Source organism: Leptodactylus fuscus, chromosome 11 (genome assembly GCF_031893055.1).
Source record: "Leptodactylus fuscus isolate aLepFus1 chromosome 11, aLepFus1.hap2, whole genome shotgun sequence".
In the NCBI taxonomy this organism is placed as follows: Eukaryota; Metazoa; Chordata; class Amphibia; order Anura; family Leptodactylidae; genus Leptodactylus; species Leptodactylus fuscus.
The window spans coordinates 74,988,559-75,013,102 of NC_134275.1; the positions used below are offsets into that span (position 1 = coordinate 74,988,559).

At 42.5% G+C, this 24,544-nt stretch overlaps 1 non-coding gene across 1 annotated transcript; it reads left to right on the forward strand.

Moving 5' to 3' along the window:
* Window positions 1–24,103: 24,103 nt before the first annotated feature.
* TRNAS-CGA (transfer RNA serine (anticodon CGA)) lies at window positions 24,104–24,185 on the forward strand. Its single transcript has one exon. It is a non-coding gene; the product is annotated as a tRNA-Ser (tRNA).
* Window positions 24,186–24,544: the final 359 nt, after the last annotated feature.

Consider the following 24,544-nt stretch of genomic DNA (forward strand, 5'->3'; position numbering starts at 1 on the left):
CACCCGATTGCTTGTAAAATCACTTCTCCGAAATTAAAATCTCCGTATTTCTGAAAATGCAAAAATTATTTATATCTTATATTATTTTTTAATCCATTTTGACAGGATTTCGCATGACTTTTTAGTAAGGAATACTCGTATGTTGTAAAATAATACGGCAATTTGTCAAATCAACGATGTCAGAGATGCGTAATAAAATACAACCAGGCCGGGTATCCGGTATACGCTATGGTGTAGGTTTTAGGAATGGGGTATAATGGGTTTGGTGTTGTGTTACGATTTGTCTTTATTGAAGATGAGCGAACCAGTTTGTTCCGAGACAGGTTTATAATGAATTTTTTGAACATCTTTGGTTCAGGCTAACCCAAGATGTTTGGGGTACACTACTCATGAATCAGTATTATGTGCTGCAATCTCTTTAGACTCCAGAGTATAATAAAAAGTGACCCAGGAGAGGTGTGGGAAAATAATCAATTGTAAGACTTACCTTCCCTTACCACTCATTGACTTCTTTGAGGTGTCCGGTGCTCCATCATGGACATCTTTGTTCTGGACTCCCGGGTGACGTCAGCACCAGATACCACCAGGGATCCCAGGAGAGGTGATGGAGGGTGCGTTTTTTTCACATTTTCCCTTCAGCCTCAGCTATCTATACTGGGGTCTAAAGAGATAGCTGTTGAGGTTGGGACTGAACAAGTTGGGCCATAAACAAAGCTTGCAGGCAGACCTTGCAATTATTCTCAAGGTTCGCTCTTCTCTAGTTTTTATGTGCAAAACTACAATGTAATCTGTAATCTGTGACATTGTATATCCATGATATTTATCACACAACAAACGTTTATTACCTATTCACTGCTAGGATCCCCACTGGCCACTAGAGCTGGGATCCCCCGCCCTTCCAGAGACATTAGAATAAAGCAGTGGTCACTTATGTGTCCAGAGACTAAAATACAAGGGACAGAAGCCGTATAACATTTAGCTGTCTCCATCAGTCCCACAGACACAGAATAAAGCAGCATGACACACCTTCCATAGAATGGCTTTAGGTGGCCAACGTTATTAGACCCTTACCCAAGTTTGTCCTGTTTAACTGTTGTGTATAGTTACATGAGCTCTGTGTGTTTTATTGTGCATTCTATGATATGTAATGAATAGAGATGAGCGAGTACTGTTCGGATCAGCCGATCCGAACAGCACGCTCCATAGAAAAGAATGGATGCACCTGGTACTTCCGCTTTGACGTCGGCCGGACGCTTAACCCCCCGCGTGCCGGCTACGTCCATTCATTTCTATGAGAGCGTGCTGTTCAGATCGGTTGATCCGAACAGTACTTGCTCATCTCTAGTAATGAATATATTGAATGTATTGTATATGTTGATTAATTTTTGCACTTTATGATATAACACAACTTTTATGCCTTGCTGCTGTTTCACATCTTCCTCGGTCTGAGAGAGTAACGTGATGACTCTCTAATCAGGTGAACCCTGGATGCACCCACAGGCTGTGCAATGAGTAGGGTCCATTTGATGCTGTTCAATGTATAGTCTTCACGCGCTACAGCTTGACGCCTTGAAGTCATGCCAGTCAGGAAAACTTCGTATAAAAGGAAGACCTCCCTATGTCTTCAGACATAACTTCTGAACCTCCATTTCTATTTGTCCATCTGTCTGTGAAGACTGTGCAATTTGGAAGCCAAGCCTGTTGTACCCGATGGCTAGAGTGGTGAATACGTTGTGTGCTTGAGAACGACTTACCGTGAGTGTAAGTGCACAACCCCTATGACAACTAGGCATTTTCTGTGAACTCTCATACTGAGCAAGATAATTTGTTTCTTTCTTGTTGGACTTTTGAGGCTGATCTTGACTATTCCTTAATCCCGAGGAACTGGGGTTATACCAAACATCATCTACCATAGTAAACACTGGTAACAACATGTCTGTGTGAGAATTTCTTGGCCACTACTCTAGTATGCCCTAGCATCGGGAATCCAGAAATCCTGTCAATGGGTTGGTTGTACTAGGAGATGGTGTGCATGTGCTGGTGTAGCACTTAGATGGCATAGTTGGGGATGGACACAGGTCTCTGGCACCTACATGTTCACACAGAGGGGGGATAGCACCTTTGTTCTTATGATTAATGGAGCTTCCTTTAGTGGAACCTTCAGTGATCAGTCACTGATATCCAATCCTGTACATATCCCAGAGGTCTTGCTCATGGAAACGCCCTTAAAACTTTTAGGGCTAGTTCACACGGGGGGCGGTGGGGCATATTTTGGCACAGAGAGTGACGCGGGGAGCCGCATCACTCTCGGGTCAAAACCCACCTGACACGACTGTCGCGGTCGCGGCTTCCCCCTCTGGAGTCAGCTCAAATGAATGGGCCGACTCCAGAGGTTGCTGCCACCTGAAGAAAGGGCAGCTCGCGGCATGTTGCCACTAACGGAAAAAAAGAATGTTAGCGATCTCCATGGACCACCATTGTTAGGGGGCGGATTATGACGTGGATTACGCGCCATAATCCGCCCCCTCTGTGCCTTTGTGAATGGGCCCTTAGCTATCAACTGAATGCTTATACAGCTGATGGTTATTCCTTCAAAACTCCCATATACATGAATGCTTGATCAAGTGTGTTCTCAATAAGGAGCGACTTATCAGGTATATTAAAATTCATACAGCCAAGGTTTCTTTCCCTAAAACATCTGCTGTATGTAGAGAGTTAAAATACTTTCACACATATTAAAAGTTCAGTTGAAATCAATGGGATTTCTCTCCATTGCAAATCACAAATTGTTGACTGTGGAAGGACTTCAAGGTCATTGAATCCCTTAGCAAGGGTTTTTGCTAATAGTGGAGATTCTTAGGTTATAAATATATAAGTGTCCTATAAGGTTATTCGACAAGTGATTTTCCAGCCAATAAAGGGTAAAACTACTATACTCCTTCATATTCATTATTATTTTAAGATGTTTATAGTGCAGAATTTATCCTAATATAATAAGGGATCCCAAAATTCACAAACGCTTTTCTAACCTTATGGGGTAAATCACTACTTTTACAGTTATCGGTAATCCCTAGAGATGAGCGAACACTAAAATGTCCGAGGTTCGAAATCTGATTCGAACAGCCGCACACTGTTCGACTGTTCGAACGGATTTCGAACCCCATTATAGTCTATGGGGGGAAATGCTCGTTTCAGGGGTACGCAAAATTCGATAAAATGATACTTACCAAGTCCACGAGTGACGGTCGGGCTGGATTCCCCTTGAAGTCTTTTCCCGGCGCAGGGTCCCCGCAGCGTCTTCCGGCTGGAATTCACTCTGCCTAGGCATCGGGGCCTAGGCAGAGCTGACTGCGCATGCATGGTCGGCTCTGCCCGGCCCGACGCCTGAGCAGAGCCGACTGCGCATGCGAGGGCATGCTCGCGCATGCAAAGTCGGCTCTGCCTAGGCCGGATGCCTAGGCAGAGTGAATTCCAGCCGGAAGACGCTGCGGGGACGCTGCACGGAGAAGACTTCTAAAGGTAAGAGAAGAACCAGCGTTGATTGGCAATGTATAGCATTCTGCCAATCAACGCTGGTTCTGCATCGAACCTTAAACTTCGAACAGCTAGTAGTGTTCGATCGAGTACGAGTATTTCGAATACCGTAGTATTCGATCAAACACCTACTCGAGCGAACACTACTCGCTCATCTCTAGTAATCCCATTAATAGAGCGGGTAAACTAGATAAGCTATCTTCACATCAAGCTCCTGGTGAATATGCCGAGTGTGTCCATAGACCCCTATAGCCCAAGACATGCCAACATATGGATGACATACAACTGTATGGTAAACCGTATTTCCTTAGCATTTTTGCTACACGTGAAGCCACATTATGATGTGAACAGAGCCTAATTCAGATTCTGTATGTGGTCTCCGCACGTCTGGCAGTTCTGCAGCCTGTATCGCCAGCCTGTGTCCTGCTGACAGATTTGAAGGACAATAACAATGAATCTGAATTCCCTCCAACCATGAATCTAAATAGTAGCTGAGAAATTGCATGCAAAGGGGTTATCTGAAATACCTTACATTCAGGAATTTCTATATATGCATTTTCCTATCGTATGAGTGTAGACTTGTGCACTCCCCGATCTGACGTTTTATATAAAATTGACATATATTCTTCCACTGGTCATTCCTGTCCCCCGAGTTCATAGAAGAGACCATAATAATAATAATACATTTTATTTATATAGCGCCAACATATTCCATATGATAAAGAAATGCCTGAAAAGATCAGAAAACAGATGTCGGCTTTGGGCAAATATCACAAGTAGTCAGTAGTCCCCGACATTCTCCAGCTACTTTAGGTTAAATTGTTCTATGTATGTTTTCCTATAATGATTTAATTCTCTAATAACTCAATTAAATGTGATTATAAAAAAATAGATTGGTTGTAAGATCTAACGGCAAAGCTTCAGGCGGCCATAGTTTTTATGATTGTGGACTGTTCTAGTCTATCAATTATCTCATGGAAATGGAAGCTATTTAAGTAATTAGGCATGGCAGGGTGTGTATTATGTCGCATGGCTGAAAAGACGCTGAGTGCCGAATGTCACAGCGCTGTTATCTGATTGGCTGCGGAAATCACATAAGTGTATTAAATTACAATCACAATTTTTGTTTCAATGGAATTGTGTCTACATTTATCACAAGCTCATTTCTCTGCAGCCGGTGTAAGGCGAAGCTGAGATAGCAGGAAAACACATCATATTGTTATTCTACAAGATGTAAATTTCTGCATGCTATGTATAAAATGAAAGCATTTGGTGTTTTTACCAATTTGACTTCATCTTTGGATCCATCAGCTCTCTCTGACTCTGCAGCATAACAATGTACAATCTAAAGGGGTTTCGTAACAAATCAAGTCTTTTGTTCCTCGAATTGTTGAAGGTTTGGATTTAAAAGAAGACAATTTACGGGAGATTTGAGAATACATTTGTTACGTTAAACAGTGTACCGAAAAAACATTGCTTCACTGTTCTAGCATGTATATTGGTAAAAACAAGCAGGTAGTTTGGGCAGAAACTATATAACTCATATGTGTAATGTAATTTGTATTAGTAATGAATTTCCCACCACACTTTCACTGTATACCGTATTTCACCCCATACTCCTGGGTCAATTGGCCACGGACATGTATAAGCTTATAGAAGACCTGATATAGACTTGAAATGACTGCTTTAGAAAATACTTGTAATTTTGAATCATTAATTTTTGGGCACCATTCTATAGACCTCTCCATTATACATGGAAATGTAACGATGTAGCAGATCTAACCCCACTTTCTGATACAGGGTAATTTGCTATAATGTTTATTCAATGGCTTTTGTAGTCTTCTATGATAAGATATTACATTGCAGCAATTTATCCTGGATAGTTTTGCTACAACTGAAAATTACTTGACAACTTAGCTCCAACATTCCTTTTGTCATTCAATACACTTTACCCCTACACAGTCTAACACTGCCAGCACTCATTGTGGGAATTGTAATGTATGGCGTATCAAACTCCATTGATAAGGAGAATCTAGGACACCTATCACCCCAACAGGTTTCCCTAACTCCCTGCTATCTGGTGATGTAACCAAAGCATCAAAAATACTAACAGAGGAGGGATCAGGTCTCCAAGAGTCAAGGCTGGATGCACAGTAGCAAAGGTCAGAGAGATTAAGGGTCAAGGCTTCCAGAAAACCAAACACAGTCAAGTGACACAAATTGAGGTCAAAAGCCAGAATGTCCAAGCATTGGGGAGGAGTCAGGAACTGATCAGGTAGCTACAATTCATTAACAAAGGCTGGATACATAAAGAAGCTAAATGTCTTGATCACCAATTACAGACCAAGTCAACCAGAAAATGAAATCAAGCAGAGTCCTCTCTGCGATTCCAGGTTTGACAACAATGGCAAAGTAAAAGTCCACAACCAAGAGTCTGCTGGTGGCGACCCTGAGAAGATATTAGGTCAATTCTATTTCACGTGTTCTTTTCAATATTGCAGCGATAACTAGAGTATTTATTAAAATATGTGTTAGCACCATCTCAATTGGCAAAATTGGGGCAGTTAAATCATCCCTATTGTGTGTACATGAGAAATAGCACTATACCTGGCCATTGTATCACTTGTATGTTGCATTATTTACCAGTTTCTCCTCTGCAACTCTATGAACTTAGGGCTAAAGACTAGCGGCCATGCACTGCACACAGTAAGTAGAGGAGAATCTACATCCTAAATTCATTCTTTCTCTTGCTCAGAAACAGTACAACAATCCTAAAGGACATATATAGAGAAGTACTGATGTGCATTTTTTTTTTCAAACAAAAGAATACAGTATTAAATTATAAAATAGTTCATGCACAGTCTTTATAAGAAGCCCCCCCCCCTCCCCCCATTTTATACTCCCTGTCTCTCATGCTCATATGTCCCTATTATCTTCCTGGAAAAATCCAGTAGCGAAGCTCTGACATAGACCTCTATACTAAATCAAGCAAGACATAGCCCCATTAAAGCAATCAAACTGATCTTGTTTTTGATCATCCCTAAAAGCCAATGATTCTAATCTCACGATTTTAGCCAATAACTTAGTTAATAATTTATTTGGTGGGGGCTGTGAATTGATCTAATTACACAAAATCACTTTTTGCCACAAGCAACACTAAATGAATCAATGTCTCCATACCACTAGGAGGCTTAATGTTCATATGATGAAACAAAAAGCACCACTTATCAATAATAGGCGTTACCCCTTTAATTCCATATAGCATATTCTCAACTACCTTAATACATTGTTAGATTTTCATCAAGTTCCCAAAAACAGTGTGTTAAGGAAGCTTCACTTACCCATATTTTGGACCTTCTCTTTTACAATCAGTTAAATAGTTTTCCTACAGGGTACGGAAATTGTAATAGATCTTATTAACTATTCTAAAGTTAATTTCTCTCCAACTCTTAGGATCTGTTTCTGGGATTCCAATCCTACCCCTCACCTTATTCATTTGAAATCTTGAAGGAGCCAACCTAGATTATGCCTTCTCCTACAAAGCCTCTCCTTAAGTTCATGGGAAGGACCTGAAGGGGATATAGAATACAAGTATTACTAATCATTTTCAACCACTGAACCCTTCCAAATAATTACATAATTTCCTGATATTTTCAATTGCATCTCCTATATTATACGTATAAATCTCCTTTTTTTGTTTGTTCCAGAACTACACCAAAATAGGTAAACTTCAGCTATTTTATCCCCTAGATTTCTAGATCTATTTTCTAGATCTCATCCCTGCAAATTTAAAAAGAAAAGAAAATCTCAGATTTCAATTTATTGATCTTGTACCCAGAACATGTTTCAAACTCCATGAATATATTCACCACATGTGGCAAGGACTGCTGTGGATAAGATAAAACAGATAAGCAAGTCGTCTGGAAAATAAATACACTTTTCTTTAATTCTAGGGCATTTATTTTTATCCCCTAAATTATTAAGCTCACCTTCTTGAAGTACTGACCTCTATTAATATGAATAAAATAAATAATGTTATTATTTAGTCGCGGTATCAATCTTAATATCTGTCTTTGCTTCTTTCTCCATAGCTTCCTAGCATGTCAGTCAAATGGTGGTTGACAAATAATATTGCTTATGAAAATAATTTTGGTCATTACCCTACGATATAATCTCCTAACTAGGGTTGAGCGATCGTGTTCAGAAAAGATTGGATTCCGATCTGTGATCGAGAAAATTTCACGATCGCCGATCGGAATTCCGAACACGATCTTTTTAGGTGGGATCGAGATCGGTGATTATTTCCCACAATGCTTTGCTACTGGCCAAGCATTGTGGGAAAAGCTAACAATGTTAGCCTTCACACTGAGTATACGCTCCGCTCATTCTGAGCAGAGTGCATACTCAGTGTGAAGGCTCCGCTGCAGTTCCATAGGAATGAATGGAAGCAGCCGGCACACAGCCTTAACCCCCTGCGCACCGGCTGCGTCCATTCATTCTAATGGGAGACTAGCTGACATCTCTAGTAGCTACTTACCAGCAGAGATGGCTGGTCCGGTGCCCGGTGTTCTTGTTCTTCTTGGCCTTGCTACCCCCGCCTCCCAGGTTAGTGTTAAAGAGCTAGGAAGAAGGCAGGGCTTGTGGCTTAGGAGAGTGTGGGCGGGTACAGGGTGGGGAGATGTGATGACTCCCCTCCCAGTACCCGCCCACACTCTCCTAACCCGCCCACACTCTCAAACCTGGGAAGCAGGGGGCAGCGAGGCGAAGAAGAACGAGAACACCAGGCACTGGACTAGCCATCTCTGCAGGTAAGTGGACACCAGGGGGGACTAAGTAGCCAGAGGATTGAAAAAAAAAATCCTCTGCCTACTTAGTGATTAAAAAAAATCACTACACAGCGAGGATTCTAACAATTAAAGCATTCAATTGTTAGATTCCATGCTGTATAGTGAATAGGATTGTTTTTAAAATCCGATCTCCAATTAGTAAAAAAAATCCCATTGACTTGCATTGGGATCAGAATTGGGATCGAGATCGGGTTTGAATGAAAAATGATCGGAAATCGGATTTCAAAAAACCATACAGGAATAATATAGTTATCCAAAATATTTTACATGTATCAAGGTATACAATTAGGGGATTTTAACACTGCCATTATAAATGTCTGTTGCTCTTATCTGTCATGCACTCTAATGTAAAAAAAATGATAAAAGCTTCTTCACTCGTGTCTTTACTTTTGTAACAGAAGGAAAAGTCTTGCATGCACAATTTTTTTCTTCCATTGGATAAGTAAACAAATACGGCAGAAGAAAGCTCCCATCTAGGTTTTATATTAAAGTGAACACAAACAGAAAATGCTGTCTGTATTTTTTAATGGATGAGAGTAATGGACATTAAAGGGTTTTTCCATAAAAAAAAATGGACATCCCCTTTAACTTTTAACTCAGCTGTGGCAGTGAAAAAAAAAAAATCACACTCACCAGTCCCACAATGCTCCGGTGTCCTCCTGGCGTGTTCCGGTTCTTCTAGAGTTCCACTGAAGCTGCTGATTGGTCACAGCAGTCACATGAGACCAATCAGCGAAGGGCATGAGATGTCATTACCTGTGACATCACGGTTTTCTTCCTGAGGCCTGCTGAGGGTCACATGGCCACTGAGGCCAATCAGTGGCTTCATCGGAACTCAGGAAGAGACTCGGGAGACGCCACTGGAGCAGAAGAACCTGGACACACTGGGAGGACACCGGAGCACCCGGGACAGGTGAGTATGCATTTTCTTAATTTTTTTTCACTGCTCTGGCTGATTTAAAAGTTAAAGGGATTGTCCAATTTTGCCTGGACAATCCCTTTAATAACTTTACAGATCTCTCACCCTCTTGACAAGATAATTCCAATGGCCGCGTGTTCCTTATCACTAGTAGATCATGAAAGCAAAAAGATGAGCCTCCATGGCAGCTACTACAACACTTTACTGATAGTAACACTGGAGTGTGATGGACTTGCTGATTGAAGACAGAAGGTTCACATAAGTAAATCCACGATCCCTGTATCCAAGCTAAGCACTGTTTCACCATGTTGTCTACTTTAATAACTCTCCAGGGAGGAATCAAAACATCTATTAAATGGTTTCAGCCTCTTAATTGATAATTGATGCATACTCCATTTTATTTGTTTGTGGTCAAGCTTTGTCCATTGCACCCAGACTATTTTTTGCGTTCTCCATACAGCATGCACTGTTAATACAAGATAAGTGTGATACTAGATACTATGACATTAGTGTAATTAGACTTCTATTAACAAGCTTTGCTAAATTGGTCGGCTCCATCAGGAAACTTCATATCTGAGAAATAAATCTTTCATAAATGTCACATTCTTAATTATTAAGATGTTCCTGTATTGATATTTCACATCAAGTGAGCGATCACACTGCCTGCAATATGTAAGCAAATTAATGTCACCAAGGGCAGCTGGTGAGTCACTTGTGACATTAAGCGAAATCATTATTTACATATGAGATGTCGGTCATTGGCAGTAACCTGGGGAGCGCTTCCATGTTGCTGGAAAGGACTTGTTGCTAGAAAGTCATGTACTAATAAAGGTGTTTGCCAAATTTAGATGGCTTTCTGGCTTAGCCCTGCAGCTACTAATGAAGTCTGTAGACATAAGATAGAAGCTGGAGTATATCATAGCCATAAATACATTATCATAGTGCTCTCCGAATGGGGAGTCCAAAAGGGTTATACAAAGAGTCCTTCTCCTGGACAATATTTCAACATTCAGGATCTTGAGACCAGGTAACTTCTACAATCTGTACAGTCATAGTAAGGGTCAAAGTTTAATTATGATTATTAAGTTTAACTATGATTACACTTTAATTCATATAATTTCTATAGGATTATTCTAGTAGGCATGTTAGTCACCATTAAGAGGTGAAGGAACAGTACGTAGACTAGATCTAGTAAAAGGCAGAGGAGTGGATGTCACCCAAAGAGAGTAGCATAATGGTGAATGGATGACATAATTGTAAATCGGTGATATGGTGGTGAATAGAGATGAGCGAACAGTAAAATATTCGATATTCGTTTCGAATAGCCGCTCAATATTCGACTATTCGAACAAATAGTCTATGGGGAAAAATGCTTCGTTTTCAAGGGAACCCACCATTCGACTCAGGAGAGTCACCAAATCCACTATGACAACTCAGCAAATGATGCCAACACCTCTGGAATGCAACTGGGACAGCAGGGGAAGCATGTCTGGGGGCATCTAACACGCCCAAGTCACAGTTTTACCCCACTAGCACAGCCTATCAACTACACACTTTCCACACTCAAAAAAAACTTCTTTACTCCCCAATTGTATGGACAGAAACCCAAATTTTACTCTAATGAAACCCTAACAAGTACCCCTTTAAATCACATTGCCCATGACAACCACAGATGGAATAGGCAATGGGAAATCCAAAAGCCCCCACCCTTAACTGTCATTGTGGGTGTGTGTGTGTGTGTGTGTGTGTGTGTGTGTGTGTGTGTGATGTGGTACGACCTTCCAAAATTCACTTTTCTGGCCCTTAACGTGAGCCCTTCCAAATTAAGTTAGAGGCCCTTAAGCTGAGCTACCAGCAGAGATTGAGGCCCTTTAACTTAGTTCAGCCTTGCACCAGCAGTGTTTTTGGCCCTTTGGGTGAGTTGAGCCTTGCACCAGCAGAGTGTTAGCCTCTTTTAAATTCTTAGCCCCTAAAACGGTGGTTCCAGAACCATCACTCTCATTGTATGGGATTGATGCAGTGGATTGGACTGAGGACCCAGACATTGACCTTGATTGTGATTGGGAAATTGATAACATTTTGGTATCAAGTCCTGGGGGTAAGTTTTATTTAGAGGACCGCAAAGGGGGAGAATTGGCTGCAACTACTACTAGCGGTAATGGTCCTCTAATATCAGACTCTACATTACCTCTACAGGGTTCTGATCAGGTGTTACTAGTCCAAACAACATGCTCCAGTCCTTAGATGTAGATCAGAAACCACTTTCCCTTCCGACACCAGATTTAACCAAGCTTCACCATCATCATCCTGCTGAAATGGAGCCACTAAAGGAAACCTTGCCTTCAAAGGCATGCTCTGGAGCTGCAACTGAGCCAAATCTAAATGAAGTCCTTTGGAACTGAACAAAATTCACCAATAGTGTTTTTGGCCCTTAGGGTGAGTTGAGCCTTGCACCAGCATGTGTCTCGTAACATCAGGCGGACACTAAATTGCACAAAGTTCCAACTGACCACCGACACGTGGACAAGTGCATGCGGCCAGGGACGCTGCATCTCAATCGCGACACACTGGCTGAATGTAGTTGAGGCTGGGACCAGGTCGCAAACTGTGGTGGCCTGCCTTGTCTCCCCGCCCAATATTCCTGGCAGGAGTTCTGAAACACCACCCTCCTCCACCTCCGCCATTAAATCGACCCCAGATACGAGTTGGAACCGCTTCAACACTGGCGTGGGGAGACGTCAGCAGGCCATACTGAAGCTCATCAGCTTGGGGGACAGACAGCACAGTGCCTCCAAGGTCAGAGATGCCATTCTGGATGAGATGGCAATGTTTTTTTCCCCACACAGACCAGACCCGAGCACCAGGAACAGGTGTTACAATGGCTAGCGGATAATGCTTCCAGCAGCTTTTCCAGCAGCCGGTCAGCCACTACCTGCAGTCGTGTTCATACCCAAGAGTCTGCCCCACCTTCTTCCCACCATGTCCAATCTTCCCAACAGACTCATCCCACCCTTGCCCCCTCCCAGGATCTCTTTTCAGGTCTTTTTACTGTCTCTCCCTCTGTTAAACCACTTCCCGTATCCCAGGAGCTACCAGACGACTTTGTGTGTACTGATGCCCAAACACTGGAGCATCCGCCATCACCTGGCAATTTTGTGGTTGTGGACCCACAACCAGCATTTTCTGTCCTCAGTGATGATGATGAGACACAGTTGCCATCAGGGCATGCTGAGGCTTGAGGGTGAAATTCAGTGCATCCCATTGCTTCAGCACGGATGGTGTGAAGGGGAGTGGAAAATGGAGGAAATGGAGAGTGACCCTTACAGTTGGGGGCAGCGAAGTCATGTCAAGTAACACACTGGCACACATGGCTGACTTCATGTTGGGTTGCTTTTCATGAGACAAAGGCATAGTTCACATCATGGAGAGCAAACAATACTGGATTGAACAAAAAATTGGATTGAGCTGATATATCGTGACTGGATTGCTGTGTATCACACTTAGCTTTTGGGGGGTAGACCCTTAAAAATTGGATTGACCATACATGGCCTGACTGAATTAATGGCTGTCTCCCACTTAGCTTCGGGGGGTAGACCCTTAAAAATTGGATTGACCATACATGGCCTGACTGAATGAATGGCGGTCTTCCACTTAGTAATGTGGGGGTAGTCCCTTAAAAATTGTATTGACCATACATGGCCTGACTGAATGAATGGCTGTCTCCCACTTAGCTTTGGGGGGTAGGCCCTTAAAAATTGGATTCAGCGTACATAGCCTGACTGAATTTCGGTGTCTCCCACTTAGGTTTTGGGGGTATACACCCTGGATATCTGGATTGAGCGTACATAGCCTGACTGAATTTCTGTCTCTCCCACCTAGATTTTGGGGGTAAACACCATGAAAAAGTGGATTGAGCGTACATAGCCTGACTGAATTTCTGTCTCTCCCACTTAGGTTTTGGGGGTACACACCCTGGATATCTGGATTGAGCGTACATAGCCTGACTGAATTTCTGTCTCTCCCACCTAGATTTTGGGGGTAAACACCATGAAAAAGTGGATTGAGCGTACATAGCCTGACTGAATTTCGGTGTTTCCCACCTAGGTTTTGGGAGTACACACCCTGAATATCTGGATTGAGCGTACATAGCCAGACTGAATTTCGGTGTCTCCCACCTAGGTTTTGGGGGTACACACCCTAGATATCTGGATTGAGTGTACATAGCTGGACCTAATTGCTCTGTATCCCTGTTTTGGGGTTACACACTGCCTGAAAAGCTGGTTTGCACATACAGTGGGGCAAAAAAGTATTTAGTCAGTCACCAATAGTGCAGGTTCCACCACTTAAAAAGATGAGAGGCGTCTGTAATTTACATCATAGGTAGACCTCAACTATGAGAGACAAAATGAGAAAACAAATCCAGAAAATCACATTGTCTGATTTTGTAAGAATTTATTTGCAAATTATGGTGGAAAATAAGTATTTGGTCAGTAACAAAATTTCATCTCAATACTTTGTTATATATCCTTTGTTGGCAATGACAGAGGTCAAACGTTTTCTGTAAGTCTTCACAAGGTTGGCACACACTGTTGTTGGTATGTTGGCCCATTCCTCCATGCAGATCTCCTCTAGAGCAGTGATGTTTTGGGGCTGTCGCTTGGCAGTGCTCTGTATTCCTGAAAATTTGTGGGGGGGACCCCAAAGAAAAGCTGGTTTGCTCGTATATAGCAAGAAGTAACTGCTGTGGATTCCTGCTATTTTGTGGGGGACAGCCCTAATAAAAGCTGGTTTGTACGTGTATGGCAAGAAGTAACTGCTGTGGATTCCTGCTATTTTGTGTGGGGACACCCCTAACAAAAGCTGGCGTGCACATATATAGCAACAAGTAACTGTTCTGTATCCCTGTTTTCCACTGTCCGTGGAAAGCTGGACTCCTGTCCCTGCAGTGTATAGCTCTGAGAAGAGCTTTTGTTGTTCTTCAGTTTTTCCCTGCCTATCTCAAGCTAATGCCTTTCTAGCCCTCAGCAGATATGTTTCTCTCTCTATCTCTCATCGCGAAATGACACAAATATGGCGGCGGACGTTCTTATAACTGGGAAGTCACATGTTTTCGGCAGCCAATGGGTTTTTTCATTTTTTTTTCGATGCCTCCATTGTCGTAGTTCCTGTCCCACCTCCCCTGCACAGTTATTGGTGCAAAAAACGCGCCAGGGAAGGTGGGAGGGGATACAAATTTTTACAGCGTATGCCGCGTGGTATTCGATTGGGAATGAATACCTCGAACGGCCTGATATTCGATCGAATACCTATTCAATTGAACAGTGTTCACTCATCTCTAGTGGTGAAATTACTTAATGGGCTTTCTCCAGCCCATTGAGGTCTACATTTCCTATCACAGATCCATTCACACTAAGGAGCAAAACAGACCTGTTCTTGTGATCAGTATAGGTCACAGTGGTAAAACACCCACGGTCTGCAACTTATCCCCTTCCATTCACACTATATAGTATTGTATATATAATATAGCTGGAAGGTTAAACTAAATTTGATCCTTATATAGGACGGAGAATGTAAGGTGGGGTGATTATCTCAACTCATATTGGATAGGAGTGGACTCAATTGATCAGCAATTCCTTATAATACAGTTCTCCCTTAGAGTGGGACAATATCTTGATTTATATAACAGAATTTTTGTTAAGAAGTAAGCATATTCCAAATATATGTCATAACTTCCTAAGTGGTTGGGGTATGGCTGCTTAAAGGGGGTATCTGGTGAGTAATAAAGCATTATTTGCACTGGTTAAGCTTTATTACTAATGCACACCAGGTCCTCCGAAACCGTATTCAGTTCTCCATTGCATCTGCTTCAGCTCAATGATGTCACTGACTCTTCAGTGACTTGTGCCACAGCTCCATTCAGTAGAATGGAGTCACTCATGTGACTAAGAGTTGAAACAAGAGTTCTGGTCTCCCTTGCTGCCATTAACAAAATTAATGAATGGGGCTACGGGGACAGGGTGTACATTAGTAAAAAAAAGCTTTATTACTTCAGTAAGCTTTATTACCCAGGGGTGTAACTTGAGGACGAGCAGAGGGTACAGTCACATTGGGGCTCAAGAACCTTAGGGGGCCCATAAGTATTGGGATTGCAGCTTCCATCTGGCCCATAAGACAAGGAGACCCATAGATTACCCTAACCACCCTAAGGATGATTAAACTCCTTAGCACCCATAACCATCACTATCAAGAATTCGCTGTAGGAATGAGGTAGTGGGCCCCGGACAAAAGATTGCACCGGGGCCCACAAGACTTTAGTTACGCCACTGGTTGCTCCGCAATTTTCACTGCTGTAAAAACAGCCTTTAAGTGAATGGCGATTTGCTGTGGTTCCCTGCACAGCAGGTGAATGTGAATGCTGCTTTGAAGGCTAAAACCTTAGGCACTCTAGTCCCTTTGTTCTTAGATTACTAGGGTGAAAAAAATATTGCTTGAAGAATATCTGTGAAAGGAGGTGCAGAGGTAGCAGATCCACCTATAGCCTAAGGGGCTACCATGTCCCCTGGCATATAAGAAGACACTTGTATGATGAACAATATATGGAACAGTAGGTAGGGGACCATGGTCAGCTTTAGTACTGGTACCTAGAAAATGTTATACTTGTAAGAATGGGCAATAAATGAACTGATTCATGTTGTTTGGGTTATTGGATGCAATATATTTTATCCAGTCAACAAGCAAATAAAATCATTTAGGGTCATATATATTGTATATAGAGTCCAAAAAGCAAAGATAATGAGCTCACCCTAAAATGATGGGTCCTCGCCAGTAATTTTCCACGTCAAAACAATCTACAAATTTTCCTTTACTTTGAAAGCTAGATCCAGTATGTCACTGGTTAACCATGTGAAAAGTCCACCAAGGAATTAGCGACCGTTACTTTTTATTATTTAATATTTTTTTTCCATCTGAAGCCTTCAAGGACAATTATGGGATCCTTGGTAACTGGAAAATATGTAAACCATAGCAGAAGGAACAATGGCAAAGCAGCCAACGCATAACACACCAGTCAAACAGGATGAACCTCAAAACACGTAACTGGGCAGCTGGAACATTCCAGACTCTCGAGCTCCATGCTGTCAGCCGCTTTGAAGTGTTGCTTCTTTTAAGAAAATGAAGATGTTCCTTTTACAACTTCAGAGGGTACCAAATCTGATTTGCATGAAAGTAAAATGCATAAATAATAGCATCACTGGCAACTTACAGGCTAGTTCTACAAGAACAAAATCTAACTTTATTTTACATCAAAGAGGTCATATTAATTTCAGTTCTCTTAGGATATGTTGAACTGTATCACACAAAAAGAATATTATAAGCGGAGTTACATCAATGGCCACAAGCAGGCAAGTGAGAACATGAATAAATATTGATTTGTTGTTCGCTGCTGATAAGTCGACATGAAATGCATCATCCTAAGTCAAACCTGCACAAAAGCTTTAGAAATGAAACAAAACACCGGCTATTTTTATATTATACGGATTTACCTGCACTAAAGCTAATGAATATTTTAAAATAAACCTTGGAGCAGGTACATAGGAGAGGTGGCAATTTCCATATAAATGTATATTCATTGTAACTGGAAATAGACACCTCTTATATGGCTCCATTTTCCCCTAGCATTCAGCTGTAATCTGCAGGCAACTGGAAAATAGGTATTTTATTTCCCTACAGTGCCCCCCCAGAGAAAATTAAGCATTACACAGTTCTCATTGAAAGCAATGGGTCCTCAGTGTAATAAACGAAAGTGGTGGGTCCTCCAGAGACATAGAGAGGTTCTTTTTATCTGCGCTAAACCTCTGATACCATATCAGGGATTTGACTGAAGGGCAGGCATAACTTAACTCATAAATGCCTAAAAAAAAAAATTGGTTTTCGAAGTCAAACATTTCCTGTTGAGTTTTTGTTGATTTTTTTTGTATACCGATTTTGCTGAGTCTTCTTTGTTTAAAGACAGGAGTGGATTAAGAAGAAATGGGATAAGGATTTACACCCCCACTTCCTGCTGATTTCACTCCTACAAAACTGTACGTCTTAGGCTCTGGGTTGGTTCACACTAGCACTTGTATTCTGTCCGCAAGGAGTCCGCATGGAGACCCCCCCGGGCGGAATACCAACGCTAATGCAAGCGCTGTGCAGTTAAGCACATGAAGCCCATAGACTATAATGGGCTCCGTGTGCTTGCCGCGCACTGCCCGCACAATTCATTCGTGCGGGCAGTGCGTGGCAAGCACATGTAACCCATTATAGTCTATGGGCTCCATGTGCTTTGCAAGCACATCGCTTGCAATTACGATTGCAGTCCGTCCGGGGGAGTCTCCATGAGGACGGAATACAAGCGCTAGTGTGAACCAACCCTAAGCCCCCACTTTTTTTATTGCAGATTTTGTTGTATTTTTTTGAGCCAAAACCAAGAGTGGCTAAAAATGGAATCAGAAATATATAGAAAGCTCTTCTACTTCTAAATTTTGCTCGATCTAGTCCTGGCTTTAGCTCAAAAAACTGCAACAAAATCTGCACCAAAAAAAAGCTGTGTTTCCGCAACAGGGGGCCTTACCTTTAGGCTGAGGCCCCACTTTGCGGAAACGCAGCTTTTTTTTGTTGCACATTTTGGTGTATATCAAGAGTGGATTGAGCAGAAGAAGAAGTATAAGAACTTGCTATATATTTCCTATTCCTTTTGTAGCCATTCTTGGCTTTGGCTCAAAAAATTGCAGCAAAATCTGCCATAAAAAAGCCGCTTTTCTGCAACGTGGGCCCTTAGAGTTTGTTCAGCAAATAAATGTTGTTGCTTTCAAGTTATAACATTTTTCAATAAACTTTACGAAAAACTGCAAACAGACATTTAGAAAACTTGGAAAGTCTTCAATTATCAACTACAGTAAATGGGACTCAATTGTTTTTTCTTTTAAGATCTCTGCTTGCATTGCATTACAGTACAGTTTTTAGGACTTGGGGAAAATATATTCATTTAACCTCTAACTTCTCTATAGAATACAATTATGTCAATTAATGATCAGACCTAAAATCACTGCACAGAAGCTGTTACACCTATCTCTCACCGGAAATAACTCTGGTTCCATAAAATTAACCCTAAATGTGGATCACAGCATTTAAATGGTTAGAAAGGGGTTAGGGCAGGGATAGGGAACCTTCGGCTCTCCAGCTGCTGTGAAACTACAACTCCCATCATGCTCCATTCACTTCCATGGGAGTTCCCAGAACAGCAGAGCCAGTATGCATGCTGGGAGTTGTAGTTTTGCAACAGCTGGAGAGCCGTACGTTCCCTACCCCTGGGTCAGGGGGTTAAGAGAAGATTTAACAATGACCCCGGCCTGTCATGTGCTGATGCCTATTAGACCCAGTCAGAAGCAGGACATTATAGACTTTACATAAGTAAGGACAGTTTGAATAGAAAAAATAAATAAATATAAGTCCTAAATATAAAGAAAAAACATAAAATATGCAAACAAAAAATAAACCTAATTGGTATGACCAAATGCATAAAAGTCCAAACTATTAAAACGCATTGTTATTTATGCCCAACAGAGAACACCATTGTATTGGGCAGTGGATTGTAGACCCTCTACACTACCCAACCAGTTTAGGCTAGGGCCTCCTCTACATAAATTGTCCAGGCAGACTGCCCAGTGTTCGCCATGTAACCACCATACAGCATCTAGATTTCACTGCAGGGTTTCTGCCAGGTTGCTTCATCTTAAGATGGTCACAGGGTTGGCAGCAGCAGACCAGGCATGTAGTAGGGGTACCAACATGGTAGACACCCAGAGGCCACTACAAGGGGAGGGAAGATTGGGAGCAAAAGAGAAAAGAAATTAGGGGAGAACCTCTGAACACCGATGTCCTGGTACTACTGCGTGCTATGAAACATAATACAAAGGATGCAGCTGCAGATAAAGGAGGTGTGCATAGCCCTGAGAGAGACTTTGAGGTCCTCCATTCTCTGAATGTCTTACACATTATGTACCCAGTGTATGAGTATAGGTAGGGAGTAGAGATGAGCGAATAGTATTCCATCGAATACTCGTATCGGTTGAATACCACGCAGGAAAATTCCATTGAATTCAATTCAAAAACCCCCTCGTGCTCCTCATCCTGCTACTTCCTGAACTTGGAGGATCCAATGTGTCGAACTTTGGTTTTCATGGAAACCGGAACAACATTCCCGTTTATTCCCATAGACTATAATGGTATTCAATATTCAATTGAATACTACTCGCTCATCTCTAGTAGGGAGGGGGACTTGCAAAGGGATGAGATACAGGTCCTCACAGCATTCACAAAATGTATTTGAGCATCTGAGTCATAAACATGCAGCAAAGAAAGGCTGGGGAGCCTGGTATGGACTTGAAAGTCTTGCATGAGGGCCTAAGTAAGGTGCATGACCAAAAGATGTGAAAGAGAGTACCTTCTCCAGGTCTTAATCCCATTTACGCAGAAGAGATGCAGTATAATCATGGGTTGAGCTATTAGGAGGACATACAATTCTAAAAGGGCATGCTGATAAAAGCACAATCCAGTGCATGCCTGCCCCAAGGGAGTCAGAGGTAAAAGGAGGTAGGGGAGGATAGAAAATGTATAACCTTCCAAGGGCCCAAAGGGGTCAGTTCAAGGGACTTCAGGTTTGCCGTGTCCACCCCAGGGGCAAAGTTAGGGTTACTCAAGATCAGGAACATAGGTGATGGGGTAGGAGAAAGTGATTCCTTCTGAAAGAGTAAGATGCAAGCAGTTAGCATAGATCCTATGGTTGGGTGTGTCCTCAGGTTCTTTGGAAGGGAAGAGCTAAGCAAAGGGAGGGAAGAGCGAGGGACATCTTTTGCAGCTTGCTCCAGGGATACCCATTGCTTGACTCAACCATGGTGATACCAGTCCAGCACCCTCTGATGGAAGGCAGCTTTGTAATATCGTCTAGTATAGGAAAATCCTCCAGCCAATTTGGGTAGGAAACTATTGATCTGGACAGTCTGGTAAGTTTGTTAGCCCAGACCAATGTGGTGAAGTCACGGGAAAGTGCCATAAAGGGAATACGTATAGGTGAAGTCTGGAATAGGTATATCAGGCACAGTAGTATATAAATTTTTAGATTGCACAACAGCCAAACCAAGTATAGAGGCCTTTTGACCAACGCATCAAAATAATCTTTTGATTCAGTAGCAATTGATTTTGAGAAGATTAGTCTGAACAGGTACAATAGCTGCTACTTATACATATCATCAGAAAACATTATGGAACTAAAATCAGGTTTTTTTTTTCCAAACATATTGTTGGGGGTGTTTTTATGTGGCCCTCCACATAAAAAACACCTATAAATATTTCATATTCAGAAAACTCTATATGAAATATTGTTACTATGTTGAGGAAGGAATACACTTCCCCTGTAGACTATAATGCTGACCATACACATATGAACAATTGTTATACCCATAGCTATCATTCCCAATCCTCCAATTTTTGTAAATGTGAATACGAATAGGAGGATTTTGTTTATTCCTCACTTTCATACAACATCATGTTTCCTGAGTATTTTAGAATAATCTCACATATTCGGTCCCCTCTGCTATGCTTTTATTCAGACTGTGCCTGACATCATTATTTGTACTGAGTCCATTTGCTTTTCATTATCTTCCTTGGCTGTTCTCGCCCAGGTGCGGGCTGATATTTCAATTATTCCTTTTGTTTAAACTTCTTTAGTTCAAGAGGTAAAATCCAAGAACACAGGAGCGGTGCTCACACTGAGAGCGACATAAAACATGGCTTAACCTTCTCTTAAACACCAAGCTGGAGCGACCTTTCTATCATCACATGCAGCCATATCTGGAACTGAATACTTCATATTTATTCTTCTGGTTCCTAGGTTTCGGGGATATTACAGTGCAGGGTGTTAGCTGCATATTTTAGAATTCTTACAGTCATGGAGATGCCAAAACTGGGACTTGCATTCTCCAGGCGACCCCATACTGAGCCTCATTGGCCTCGCTATATGGGCAGTAACTTCTTACTAATCTTCAATCTCTCACTGGTAGGTTAGTAATCTGTACGTGATAATCATTCTGGCGTTAGTGTAATGGAAATCAGCGCTTTATACAGTGACTATAAGATGAGCTTGGGAGGAAGAGCTACAGATAGACACAGTAACAACCTGAACCTATAGTGAGAGGAGGACGTGTCACATAATACCTCCGACTCTCTGTATCTAAACTGGTGCCCAGCGGCTCTGCCCTGTTGTATAAAAAAGCTCCTAATAATGGTCTCCGAACACCTCCACAGACCAAGAAACCTGTAAAGCCGATCATACACTTTAGATATCTCACCCAGCATCCTCATACAAATGCATGGCAAAGATACGGAAGAAAATCACTGCTAGAAGAAAATCAGAAGTCCGTCAAAATCCAACAGTTTGATCCTTGTCTCCACCAATATCTGCCATTCGTTGCGAGTTGTAAGGCCAGATACACATTTGATGGTTGACCCGACCTACCAGAATGAATAGGGTTGACCAATTAATACATAGCCAGCTTTACTATTGTCAGTGTTTAGAGGATCTGCAACTTTTCATATAGAGGGAAATCTCTCAAAACTTTACCTCTTTAAGATAAAATAAGATAATCCTTTAATAATCCTACCATGGGGAAATTTCAGTGTGTGACAGCAGCATAATAATACGGATACAGGATAATAACAGTAATATATTACAGAAGGAGACACATATAAGCTCAGAATAGCAGACAGGAGAAAAATACTAGGAGTCATAGCAGCTAAAGAAACAAAAAAAGTGGACTTCAGGATCATTTAGTTCTCTGTGTAGACTGCTCTTCGCTTGGCCCGATTTAGATTATACAGCCTGACCGTGGTTGGGAAGAAGGACCTCTGATATCGCTCCTTCTCACACTTGAGGTAAAGCAGTCGGTCACTGACAGTGCTGCCTAGTGCCGTCAAGGTCTCATACATGGGATGGGATTTATTCTCCAGCATGGAGCTTACCACGGACAGTATTCTGGATTTTTTTTTTTTTAAATGTAGATTGAGAGCCCCATATAGAGATCACAATGTACATTTTTTTTCCTATCAGTAAGTCTTTGTAGAATGGGAGGAAATCCACGCAAACATGGGGAGAACATACAAGCTCCTTACAGTTCTTGTTCCTAGCGGGATTCGAACCCAGGACTCCAGCGCTGCAAGGCTGCAGTGCTAACCACTGAGCCACCATGTTGTCCCAGTATTCTGGATTTTGACAGGCCCTAATGCATATTTTATAGGATAAGTCCTAAGTATCTAATCAGTGGGTGTTCAACACCTAGACCCCATACAGATCAGTTGTTCCAACACCCCATCTATACAGCAAACAGGGCGGCAGCTCCCCTGCTATTACTTGAATTGAAACAGGCTGATTTTTCTCCCCATCTATTGCAGTATCTTCCTGCACACATTGGCTACCAAAGCAGCTGATCTGTATGGGGCCTGGGTGTCAGACGCCCACAGATCATATACTAATAAATTATTTTATGGACAGGTCATCAGCATGCTCATGAATTAAGAATGTTGCCCATCTTCCTGGTGGAAACTGCCTCCTAGAAGACTACTTTTCAATGCCAATTCCCAATGGCCCTGAATTATTTTCTTGTGAAAATTTCACTCCTAGGCACACACATGCAATGCCAAGGGGCCATCAGGAGTTCCATACTGATATAAAAATGGATATCATCAAGATCATCTAAATACAATAGAATCAGAAATGGGCTCCATTTTTTCTAAAACCTAACCCTCGCCTGAGTTGTGTTGTATAACTGCTCATTCATTTTATTGGAATCATTTATTGCATTTTTAGTATTAAATACATGTTATTATCAACTTATGTTAGAAAAAACACATGTGGCGCGTAACACTTCTGTTCCCTGTCGTCCTCAACAGCGGCACAATGTGGGGTATTTCTGCCCCTGTGTGCTGGTAGGACAGGCGGATATTTAATTAGCCAATCAAATGCGTGGCAGGCCCTATAAGAGGGCACAAGAACCTCCCCTCTGCGTGTTTTTTTCTGTCCTGTGTGGACAGAGGACAGGTGGGAGGACTTGTGTCCTCTTAGAGAAGCTCAGCAGGATCACTCACCTCCTGAGCGGTTGTTTTCTTCTTGTCACCTTCTGTGCCCTGCGGGGAGAAGGTGCTTGTTAGCCACGTGTGGCTACCTCCCTCTATCCCCCCTGCCCCCCCTCTCCTCCGCTTCCCCTGCTCCTTGTGACTTACCTGACATTTTGGTGAGAGTCCGGGGACTCCGCATGCCGCCTCTGGTGGCCGCGCGGACTGCCGGCGGGTGGAACCACACTGTTGTGTATCCTGTTCCCCGCTGGCCGCTGTAAGCGCGCACTTCCGGTTTCGCCGGAAGTATCATAGCGCCATGGCAACGGCCTGGCACTGGCGGCCGCTCACTCAGGGAAGATTCAGGCCTTATTAAAGGCCGGAAAAGACGGGGAGATGTGGGGGTAAGTGCCCGTGTTAAGGGCCTCTTGGTGGGGGGGAATGTATATCTTTGCAGACCCCTGATTACAGGGTTAGTTGTCTGGGCAGGTTGCCTCACCTGCTTTGATTGTGGCTCCGCCCACTTCCAGCCGGCCAGAATTAAGAGGCTGGCTGGCCTGGTGTCAGAGACCTTCCTGCAGTATCTGCTGAAGGCGTGCGATTGTGGTGTTCATTGATCTTGAACTCTTTTCCAGTTTGCAAACTTTATTGGGAACCGGCTGTGATGGCCGAGTGGTTAAGGTTTTGGACTCGAAATCCAATGGGGTCTCCCCGCACAGGTTCAGATCCTGTTCACAGCGCCAGCCCGGCTAGCTCAGTCGGTAGAGCATGAGACTCTTAATCTCAAGGTCGTGGGTTCGAGTCGCACGTTGGGCGCCAAGTCACCGGTCTACAGGACCTGGTAAGATTTACCCTTTTTTTTAAAAGCTGGTATGATGTCATGGTGACAGTGTTGCATGGTCTATTATCTCTCTCTGTAGGATATGTCATCCTCTACTACCCCTCCTGGGGATGGTAGGAGGAAAACCTCTTCCAAGAGGAAACATCTTTCCTGCTTCGATTGCGACACACCGCTCCCTGATGGTAGGTAGCGGCTTGAAAGGTTGTGCCCTGCGGGGTACTACTGGTCCTATAACTTGCCTATTTTCAGGCTATGAGT